The 11451-nt window shown below is 43.0% G+C and overlaps 1 protein-coding gene across 1 annotated transcript in view; it reads right to left on the reverse strand.

The window, feature by feature from the left end:
* LOC126282082 (hemocyte protein-glutamine gamma-glutamyltransferase-like) overlaps window positions 1-11081 on the reverse strand; it is a 359269-nt gene extending 348188 nt beyond the window's left edge. The window contains exon 1 of the mRNA XM_049981538.1: window positions 10785-11081. The gene's annotated coding sequence lies outside the window, so the exon portion shown is untranslated. The remainder of the gene's footprint in view (window positions 1-10784) is intronic.
* Between the last annotated feature and the right edge of the window lie 370 nt (window positions 11082-11451).

Consider the following 11451-nt stretch of genomic DNA (forward strand, 5'->3'; position numbering starts at 1 on the left):
CACAGTTCTTTTTGAACGGCAACGTTTGACCACAAATATCGCACTGTTACTTTCGTCTCTTGCAGAAAACAAATCCTCACTATAGTGCGTTGAAAATTAGTTGCGACTTCGGACGATTGGCTCACAGAGGGCCACATGACGCCGTTGCCCAGGTAACACCAATGGCGAGCCGGGTTTGCCTGCAACTCCGCCAGCAGTTCGGTTGGTAAAGCGCCCCTGTTGCCGGACCATGGATAAACAGTACCATGTCGTGCCTCTCATTAGATGCACTTACGAACATTAGCTCTCGTTGTAAAGTGATCTTTGCTGGTGCTGAAGTGTTCTGGATAAACAGTACCATGTCGTGCCTCTCATTAGATGCACTTACGTACATTAGCTCTCGCTGTAAAGTGATCTTTGCTGGTGCTGAAGTGTTCTGCAGTAATCGCGCATTCAACTAGTGTTTCGTGTTGGCGTCGTATTAATAGAAACAGTTCAGCGCGTCTGAACACGAGATTCGCAATAGAAGTGGTCGTCCAAGAACACGTTCACTGGGTGTGAAGACACTGTTGCGCTGCATAACATTCCTCCGAATTCGACGATAGTAATGGACAATGCGCCATACCACTCCGATGACATGGATAAAGCTTCAACAATCCATGGAGGAAACCGAATATTTTGCTCTGGGTACAAGAAATGTTGTGTTGGATAAAGTGAACATAATTTGTGTTAAGTGGAGGTAACGGAACTTTTGTAGAAACCAAAAACTCCATGCTTCCAGGTACACCTACATCTGCATCTACATCTACATGATTACTCTGCAATTCACATTTAAGTGCTTGACAGGGGGTTCATCGAACCACAATCATACTATCTCTCTACCATTCCACTCCCGAACAGCGCGCGGGAAAAACGAACACCTAAACCTTTCTGTCAAGCTCTGATTTCTCTTTTTTTATTTTGCTGATCATTCCTACCTATGTAGGTTGGGCTCAACAAAATATTTTCGCATTCGGAAGATAAAGTTGGTGACTGAAATTTCGTAAATAGATCTCGCCGCGACGAAAAACGTCTTTGCTTTAATGACTTCCACCCCAACTCGGCTATCATATCTGCCACACTCTCTCCCCTATTACGTGATAATACAAAACGAGCTGCCCTTTTTTGCACCCTTTCGATGTCCTCCATCAATCCCACCTGCTAAGGATCCCACACCGCGCAGCAATATTCTGAGGACGAAAGAGTGTAGTGTAAGCTATCTCTTTAGCGGACTTGTTGCATCTTCTAAGAGTGGTGCCAATGAAACGCAACCTTTGGCTCGCCTTCCCCACAATATTATCTGTGTGGTCTTTCCAACTGAAGTTGTTCTTAATTTTAACACCCAGATACTTAGTTGAATTGACAACCTTGAGAATTGTACTATTTATCGAGTAATCGAGTTCCAACGGATTTCTTTTGGAACTCATGTGGATCACGTGACACTTTTCGTTATTTAGCGTCAACTGCCACCTGCCACACCATACAGCAATCTTTTCTAAATCGCTTTGCAGCTGATACTGGTCTTCGGATGACCTTACTAGACGGTAAATTGCAGCATCATCTGCGAACAACCTAACAGAACCGCTCAGATTGTCAGCCAGGTCATTTACATAGACGAACTGGCTGACGCTAAAGGGCATAGTTTAATCACGCTTCCTCCATATCATGCTAATTTAAATCCTACTGAGAATGAGCGTAGGTGGAAAGTAATCTGGCTGAAGAGACATGTATCCATGAAGGATTATGACAAGTTTTGAGTAATACGTAATTTCTCTTGTGCCATGTCTAAACACAGCAGAGTTTACAAATATTCATCTCACTACCATTCTAATAAAGTTGAAATTGTGACAGACTCCTAAAACAGTATGTTAGTAAACCAACAATTGAGGACAAGACAGGCCAATAGTTACGAGAAAAACCATTCTCAGTATTAAAATAAGCTTGTAACTTCTTCACTTACATTGTTGCAAACCCCACAACAAATCTCGTTTGAACAGCTATTGATGGTCCTTAAATGTTACATTATTTGATCTAAAAAAGTGTAGTTGCTTGAGTATCGCGTTACATATGGAAATTTCACATATGACTTATATGGCACTTTGCGTGGTATAATTTGCCAAAAACTTGTTTCGGTATCTCAGACCATTTATGAAATTTGATCGATTTATTAATATTTAACTGAAATGGAAATGAGCGTTTGGCGTCATTGGCCGAGAGGCTCCATGCGGGGCAAGTCCGGCCGCCTTGGTGCAGGTCTTTCTACATTCGACGCGAGTCGACCTTCGCGCCGGATTGGGATGAAATGGTGATGAAGACAAAACACTACCCAGTCCCTGAACGGAGAAAATCTCCGACACAGTCGGGAATCGAACCCGGGCCCGTAAGACGGCAATCCGTCACTCGGACCACATTTGATTGTTTTGTTTTTCCTAACAAAAGAAATAAAACAATATCATAGCTATCCCTACGTGTCACCGGCACTTGTGTCCCTGCCAAACAAAAATGAACTCTTACCTCTTCAGGCGTTGGCTTCCTAACTATACGTAACCACCCCTGATCTAAAATGTGAAGAAACTACACTATACGGGACTAACGTGTGTGCATCAACCCACAAAAACACGAGGGAAGGAAGAGGGCAAGGGTACTTTTAGTAGGGTGCGGAAGGTACTTTTTTTATATATGTACTAAGACAGTAAATTGTTCTTGAAAGAACAGTTACTGTTGATGACCGTGCAGCTTTTACCTGGAATAAATGATGACTAACTGACAACCTCAGCTGCCGACAGGCGTTGTTGATATGCCTCGATGTGGACAGATGAAAATGTGTGCCCTGACTGGGACTCGAACCCAGGATCTCCTGCTTACATTCAACTGTGTCCTCGGTGGCTCAGATGGCTAGAGCGTCTGCCATGTAAGCTGGAGATCCCGGGTTCGAGTCCCGGTCGGGCACACATTTTCAGCCGTCCACATCGAGGTATATCAACAACACCTGTCGGCAGCTGAGATTGTCAGTTAGTCATCATTTATTCCAGGTATTTTTTAGTTTGTATTGTTTTTTAATTTTTATTTTATTATTTTTTTATTATTTTATTTATATAGATATGAATAAGCGAACAGTCATAGTTAATCAAGCCTGGAAAACTAGAACTGAATGAAGACACGATCGAAGATAGGAAACATAAATAACATGAAAGTAAAGCTACCACTTTGTAGTTAGGTTTCCCAGCCACTGCGCCTACTGGTAAAGATTATTCAATATATAATCGTTTGCAGTTCGTTCTGACCTCATCTGCCACTGCCTGGAACATTCCAGCTACACGGCGGGCTGGTAAAGTCACTCCATAGGTAGTTTGCGAAGCACTGTCGATGACCACTCACCTGTCGGCGTGGACAATATTTGATTCTGGCATTTTCACTGGCACGCGCGTTCCATTTTTGTCGACATTGGAGACAGATAGCGATATCCTTCCAAGTGTAAAGAATAATTCAATATGTTATGTAAATTTCATACTCAGTTATATATGATCTATCACTCACCAAACGCAAATTTATGGCTTCCCATGTTTTTCGTTGCCAACTCTATGAGCCCCGCTCAGTCGTTTCCCTACTATCGGAATATCACATTACCTATGACCATTAACGAAATGATAGGCAATTCACCAGGAAGCTGACCATTAAGGATGTAAGATGAGCGCGAATTAGAGTTTATTCTCGAATGATTTCTTTAAAATCGTTTAGAAAAGACTGCATATAGGCCGGCTTGCGCGGCTAGCTGTTCAGGCAATCAAGAGAGCCTGACAGGTTCCGCATTCAGAACACGCTGCCAGCTACGGTACCCACCAATCGCTGCGTACCGAACTGTCACAGGTTTCCATGTTTTTTTTTCCTTTTTGTCAACCACTCGCAACCTCACACATAATTGAAAATAAGATTTCTATCTATCACTTTCCTACAGTATTTTAATTTAGCACGATATACAAGGGCCGGCCGTTGTGGCCGAGTGGTTCTATGCGCTTCTGCCCGGAACCGCGCTGCTGCTACAGTCGCAGGTTAGAATCCCGCCTCGGACATGGATGTGTGTGATGTCCTTAGGTTACTTACGTTTCAGTAGTTCTGTCTAGAGGACTGATGACCTCAGATGTTAAGTCCAATAGTGCTCAGAGACAAGATATACAAGGACAGGATTGTAGTCAAGGATACATGACGATAGTATCTGTCCCCGAAAGAACAGTTACCGTAGATGACCATGCAGCTTTGCTAGAAATCAAACGATAATTAAATGGACACCCTAGCTGCAAACAGGCGTTGAAGCCATGTTACCAGGAGATCCCGGGTTCGAGTCCCGGTCGGGGCACACATTTTCAACATGTGCCTCATGAAATACATCAACGCCTGTTTGCAGCTAGGGTGTCCATTTAATTATCGTTTCATATGTAGTGAAGGAAGCGCAAAAGGCTTGGAGCAGTGAACGTGTCACGGCTTCCGCGATGGGACGGTGGCACGGCTTGTGCGTCGTGAGGACTCTACACTCGGCTATCCGGCCGAGTTAACTGTTGCCAGAGGAACGAAAATGTAAGTACGGCCAGTAGCTCCCAGCGGGGCTTGAGTTGCTGAGTCGTGGCTGCAGCCCGGGACGGCTGTAGTGCAGAGTCCGGAACGAAAGAATGCCTCGCACGCGCTCGAATAGCACTGTGTCCGCTGCGAGCAATATGTGCGTAATAGGGTTCTAGAGACTAACCTTCATAGTGGTAACAATGGTTCAAATGGCTCTGAGCACTATGGTACTTGACTGCCCCTAGAACTTAGAACTACTTAAACCTAACTAACCTAAGGACAGCACACAGACCCATGCCCGAGGCAGGATTCGAACCTGATTTGTATAAATTACTTAAACTTTAAAAGCAAAAATAAAAAAACCGTGTAATAAGAAACTGAACAAATTTTTAATTATTCTCCAAAAACCAAATGAAACGTGAAATGCAGCTTCTATTTTGGTGAAGCCTACCCTATTAAGAGTTCAACAGTCAGTGAGAGACATATTATCGCTAAATAGTATCAGTAACAGTTTTATTCCAGTAGTTGGTTAAATATAGCCCACCGCTCTTACTAATACCCAAACCATTGCATACCAACAAGTGCTGGTCTCGAGTAAATTTGACACTGACCTGCGACATTAGGTAACGTTTTCGAACAGCGTTCCCATTCTCAAACTGTTCCTCAAGATACCCTGTAGAATCCATCAAAATGTGATGCAATCGTTTACTTACACCCTGTGTAACATTTCACTTTTCACGACGGGGTTAGAAAGTGACTAGGTGTGGACGAGTACTTTGCATACCAGAGGAAGGCGACTACTGGTCACGGATGATTTATTATGACATTTTACTGGTACATTCCTAGATGTTCCGTCCGTTGATCTGTTATTAATGTACATTCGGTTTGTCGTAGTTATATGACATTTCATCGGAGGCTACAGGACGATGACACAAACATAACGAAACAATTCCATCTACATGTGTCAACGCATATACGGTACATTTAAGGTTGTCATATGAAAATGTCTATTCCAGTAAGGATTTACTTGGCTGACACCAACAATACTTTCAAGTAATAACCACTCTGGTAAAGTAAACACAGGCTGAACCAGAACTACCCCGACAACATTTTGTAACTTAACCAGGGATGTTTTCACAGTGTTTTGGCACAAGAGTCCGTAGCCTGTAGAAGCTCATTACCGAGTAATACAATAAGTATGATTTATTCAGTTTATTAACACAGTGACCTTTGTTTGAGAAAGAAAACTAAAGACGAAGTATAAATGTAGCTACTATAACAGAAACAAAAAAGAAATTAAGAGAAACGAAAAATTTGAACCAATAATCAATGAAGCATGGAGGAGTAAAGCAGAGAGAAGGGGATCGGTATGCAGTAGCCACGTTAATATATCAAAAGTCGAAGAAGAAATTAGGATGTTGTTCCTACATAAATACAATTTGAAGTAGAATGAGGACAAACGAGAGTGACGGCGACGTTGCTACTAAAGAAGGGGAAAGAGGCGAAAAAAACGGTATTACCAACTTCTACAATTTGTAAAAATGAACAACTGATTATTAGAGGAGATTTAAATGTTCGAGTACGCAAAATACCTGTTCCAAATGTTGTGCAGAATTTCGGAGAAGCAGCAATAAATGGAAATCCATAAGAACTTAGTTAATTTTTTATCTTCACCAGCTGCAATTAACAAGTTTCTACTTTTGCAAGAAAGATATTCATAAGTTCATGTGGAATAGTCAGAGTTACAGAGCATTGAGCGATTATGTAATAGTCAATTATAAGTTAAGTTCCATCAAACAGGACGTTACCGTAGGCGGCGGCAGTGATATATATTCGGACCACTATCTCGTAATTACAAAAATAAGAATAGTACCAAAATGAAAAAAAGCACAATACAACGAAGACAATGAAGAATAGTGTATCTCCTACAAGAAGAAAGTTTAAGAACTCTTTATAAAATAGATTTTCAAAGTACCTAGCGGGAACACCCACGGATGAAGGTGCAGATGAAGAATAGGAAGTCTTAATAGAGGCAATCTATTAAACTGCAAAAGAAGTTTTAGCAAAGAAGAGGAAGATGAGAAATAAAAAGGGTTTGAGAATGTAGGACGACGAAGTAAAACATGCAATTGACGAGAATTGGAAAGAATACAAATTATTCACTCTATCTAATCCAGGTACCTTGTAATTTTTTACAGATCTTAACACTGTATGCAATTCTCGTAATTTTATGGAATGAACTTCTGGATTTTAATTTCCATGGGAGCTGTCTGTTTCTGCTTCAATGACTCCCTCATTACACCGCAACGGTTTATAACGTGTTTATCTATTCTTATTCAGTTATTACGTTTAATCTTCAGTATTTTCTTCTCAATTATTTACGTATTTAACTAGTTTATATACAGTTAGCTGCCTCCCATGTACATCATGCTCTAAACACTTATAAAGTTATTCCATTGTTTCTTCGTGAGCCTTTCTGATTGCTTTTTTTCAGCAATCGTTCTTTTCTCTTTATATACATCGTAGGATATAAGAAGGAAAACATGGTCAAAGCAGGGTGTACTCTATTTATTATCTGAAACTTCCTGGCAAATTGAAACTGTGTGTCGGACCGAGAGTCGAACTCAGGACCTTTGCCTTTCGCGGGCAAGTGCTCTATCAATTGAGCTACCGAAGCACGACTCACGCCCTGTCCACACAGTTTTACATCTGCCAGTGCCTCGTTTCCTACCTTCCAAACTTTACAGAAGCTCTCCTACGAACCTGGAAACATCCCCTAGGCTGTGGCTATGCCATGTCTCCGCAATATCCTTTCTTTCAGGAGTTCTAGTTCTCCAGGTTCGCAGGAGAGCCTTTGTAAAGTTTGGGAGGTAGGGGACCAGGTACTGGCAGATGTAAAGCTGTGAGGACGGGGCGTGAGTCGCACTTGGGTAGCTCAGTTGGTAGAGCACTTGCCCACGAAAGGCAAAGGTCCTGAGTTAGACTCTCGGTCCGGCGCACAGTTTTAATCTGCCAGGAAGTTTAATATCAGCGCACACTCCGCTGCAGAGTGAAAATCTCATTATTTATTATCTGTGATACTAGTTAATTTTGACCAGAGGTCATTTTCAAGGACTTATGATAAGCCTCAAGCTTCACTTCATATTTGACTAAATGTGTGCTGGCTATTTGGTCAAACATGATGTGAAATTTGAGGCTTATGACAAGTGCATGAACATGACCGACTGCCGAAATCAGCTACTAGCACAGAACATAAATAGATTACTGTCTGCTTAGACCATAACTCCTTTCGTAAAACATACTGAGGCTGTTGGCCAATACAAGAACAAGATTCTTTGGCTGTATCTGTTTGCGTAAACTACAGATTCACCAGCAAACAGTCGCAGATTTCTGCTCATTCCGTCCGTCGTTAAATCGTTTATGTGTATTACCGAAAGGCTAGACACATCCTGTTCCAGTTTCAGATTCCCTAAGATATATATATATATATATATATATATATATATATATATATATATATATATAGATATATATATATATATATATATATATATATATATATATATATATATATATATATTCAGTATTTCTTGTTACTATAGACTGAATTTAAGAATTTAAAATGCTGTCGTAATACACTGATTGAATGATATAATGTTGCGTTAAGCTTTACGAAATTTGTCTTATTAAAGTGAAAAACCGTGTAGGTATGGCGTACGACACAAATACGCAAACACCAGAAAAAGCAATACATTTGCAACGTAGTACAGTGTATCGTTGGGCTTTGAAACAACTTCCAGTGTTCTCGGACTGGAAAAATACACATCCTGTATGGTTTCCAAAGCAATTGTGTACCGTTCTTCCTACAAAATAGCGGCAAGTTGAGGTAACGGTGATGGAGATTGTGAGCGATCACCCGCATTTCCCTCTATAGGAGTGCACAGAGGCTGAACAGTGTTGAAATCTGGTGACTGAGGCGGGCGGGCGAGGCGAGACAGTTCATCCTGGTGCTCACAAAACAAGTCCTGGACGCCACGGGCTGTGTACCCAGGGGCTTCCCGTCTGGGCGCACTGCGTCACAATTAGAGAACAAAAATTGTACAATGGCATACACCTGATCAACCAAAATGACGATACAATCTTTGGCAGAAATTTGACCTTGCAGAATAACCGTGGGACCACGATACGGCTGCCCAACTCATCACCGCATCCCTGCCATGTTGGGACGTAAATTCGGCACGAAGTTGGAAACACTGTGACCAGATGTCTTTCTCCCGTTGCTCCTCAGCCCTGGTTCTGTGTCTCCGACATAACGTTTTGCTGCTACGTCACTGATAGGTTGGTTTTGAAGTCTGAGATCACCTTGTAGTTTCAATCTAATGAAGGTTCCTTCGTTGATTTGCTGTTCATAGTGTTCACGAGTGAGATATCGGTTTGCCAATGGCTTCTGCAGCTGTAGTCCTCTTATTTTTCGTCTCAATACTCTTCAGTGATCGTCTGCCACGATTAATCAACAGACACTTTTGTTCGCATTGTGACTTAACGGATGATGTTTTTCCCGCTTTCCTTGTATGCGGTATAAATCTTTTACACGGTGCCTCTTGAAACACCAAACACTTCGGCTCCCTTGGCATAGGAAGAGCACATCAAATGAGCATCAGCCATTTGAGAAAGCTGAGGCTCACTTAACACCGACGTATTGCACTCACAGCTGCACAGAATCTCAGCTCGACTGACGCCTGCAACATGCTCACGACATAGCCTTGCTAACTTTCGCGGACAAATACAACAGCGTCCTCTCTCATTTACGCCCAACCATACATTTTTCGCTGCGTTTCCATACTTTTGTCTGACCTCTGTGTCTTGATGCACGCTAACTCATGACCCACAAATTAAGTTTTTTTTTTTCCAGCCACCATCTGAGAATGACAGCACTTCGCAACTTAGAAAAAACTGTATACATAATTTGAAACTTTTTCCGAAGTTTTTCTTACTAACACTCCTCAAAATGTAATCAAAGGAAGAATATTTATTGCTTACTGCATTTTCTCTTTTCGCGGAGTCAGACTTTCTGCAACAGGCGAAAAAAACTCCTCCCGAACAGGCCATGAGGGCCCAACGATACCAACCGGCCGCCGTGTCGTCCTCAGATCACATACGTCAGCGGATGTGGATATGGAGTCGCATGTGGTCAGCACACTTCTCTCCCGGCCATATATCAGTTTCCGAGACCGGAGCCGCTACATATCAGTGAAGTAACTTCTCAGTTTGTTTCACAAGGACTGCGTGCACCCCGCTTACCAACAGCGGATGGCCACCCATCCAAGTGCTAATCCAGTCCGACAGCGCTTATCATCGAAAATCTGACGAGAACCGGTATTACCACTGCGGCAAGGCCGTTGGCATCAGGCGAAAAACGTTTTAATTTATTGCTTTCGTACTAGGAGTTCAACTGAAAAAAAAGCAGTCAGTATCGACGTATACCAGCGAATGTAGTTGCAAAATTATGTCACTGTAGGACACATAGTTCAGGAGATGCGACGTCACAAACACTGAGATGTGTGAGAAACAAGTTTTTCTTAAAACGAAGCGCAGATTACGCAGACTATAGTCATTTAGTGAATAATCCGAAGCTAATGAAACCGGTTGAATTAGGATTTGCGTCTTCATCCGTGAAAGTTTTACATGCTTAATGCGAGAAATGTAATAGAATAACTCATATGTAGTGTTGTCAGGCGTTTGAAGTTGCTATACGCACAGAGTCCGATTCTTTAAAGCATCAGGGGTGAGTGGATTAAAGGTGTGTACAGAGAACAAGAGCAGTCAGTTCCATTTCCCTGGGTCACTCCTGACGACAACGTACTGGGTTTTCGATTCACTGACGTACAAGGGAATTTATTTCGTGTGCTCGAAAACCTCGTTAAAAATCTACAGTTTGCCACTGCGTCAAACGCTTTCCAGATACCTAGGAATTTGCTTCTAACGTTTCATCCACGGCTTGCAGGAGAACGTACCTAGCTGAGATTCATATGAGTGACAATTTCAACCTGTATCGTCTTATGCAAAGGCAAAATTATTTCTCCACATGGAGGTAGAGAGTAAGAGATGGATGGCACCTTGTGGCTTTGGTAACAGAATGCGTGCCCTACGATGGCTGGAGGAGGAGCGAAGCGAGGCGAGAGCCACAAGTGCGCTGGCGGCCTGGCACTCACCGATAGGTGCTGGCTGCTAGGTGCTAGGAGCTGGTTGCCTGGTGCTGGTTGCCTGGTGCTGGAGAGGCGGCGCCTGCGGGTACAATGAGCAGGTGGCGGCGCGAGGCGCCCTCTAGTAGTGTAGGCAGCGCTCGGGAGTCGAGCTGCGGTTTCCGCGGTCGCCGTCCTATCCAATCTGCGCGGCCCACATCGCACAGCTGCGTCCGGCCGATAGCGCGGTAAACAGCCTGGAGCTGGAGTCCAGGTGTCGAGGAAAGCGGCGCGCCGCGGCGGGCAGCCGGTATCGCGGCCGTTACTGGGCCCCGGAGCAGATACCTGTAGCCAGGGCACACCTCCCACCCAGCACTGTTCACCACGACACAAATTAAGATTAATATTGTGAGGAAGAACTTGCTCCCCTCGTAGCAGCACTGAAATGTTCCCAATGATTGGAAAAAAAGCGCTGACAATTTCTGCTTTCAAAGATGGTCGTCGGACAGATGAACATGACTATAGATCTATATCTTGATGCTATGGAGAGCCAACCATGTCAAAACGTTGTATGTAATGTGTCCATACATATTATAAAAATCGAGGTACGTATACGCCGGTTAATTAGTTGGTTGCGTGTTCCATTGATCAATCGCGCGGTACGGTAGCCGTTATGACGTGGAACGTCTCAAGTGCA

Source organism: Schistocerca gregaria, chromosome 7 (assembly GCF_023897955.1).
Source record: "Schistocerca gregaria isolate iqSchGreg1 chromosome 7, iqSchGreg1.2, whole genome shotgun sequence".
Taxonomy (NCBI): Eukaryota; Metazoa; Arthropoda; class Insecta; order Orthoptera; family Acrididae; genus Schistocerca; species Schistocerca gregaria.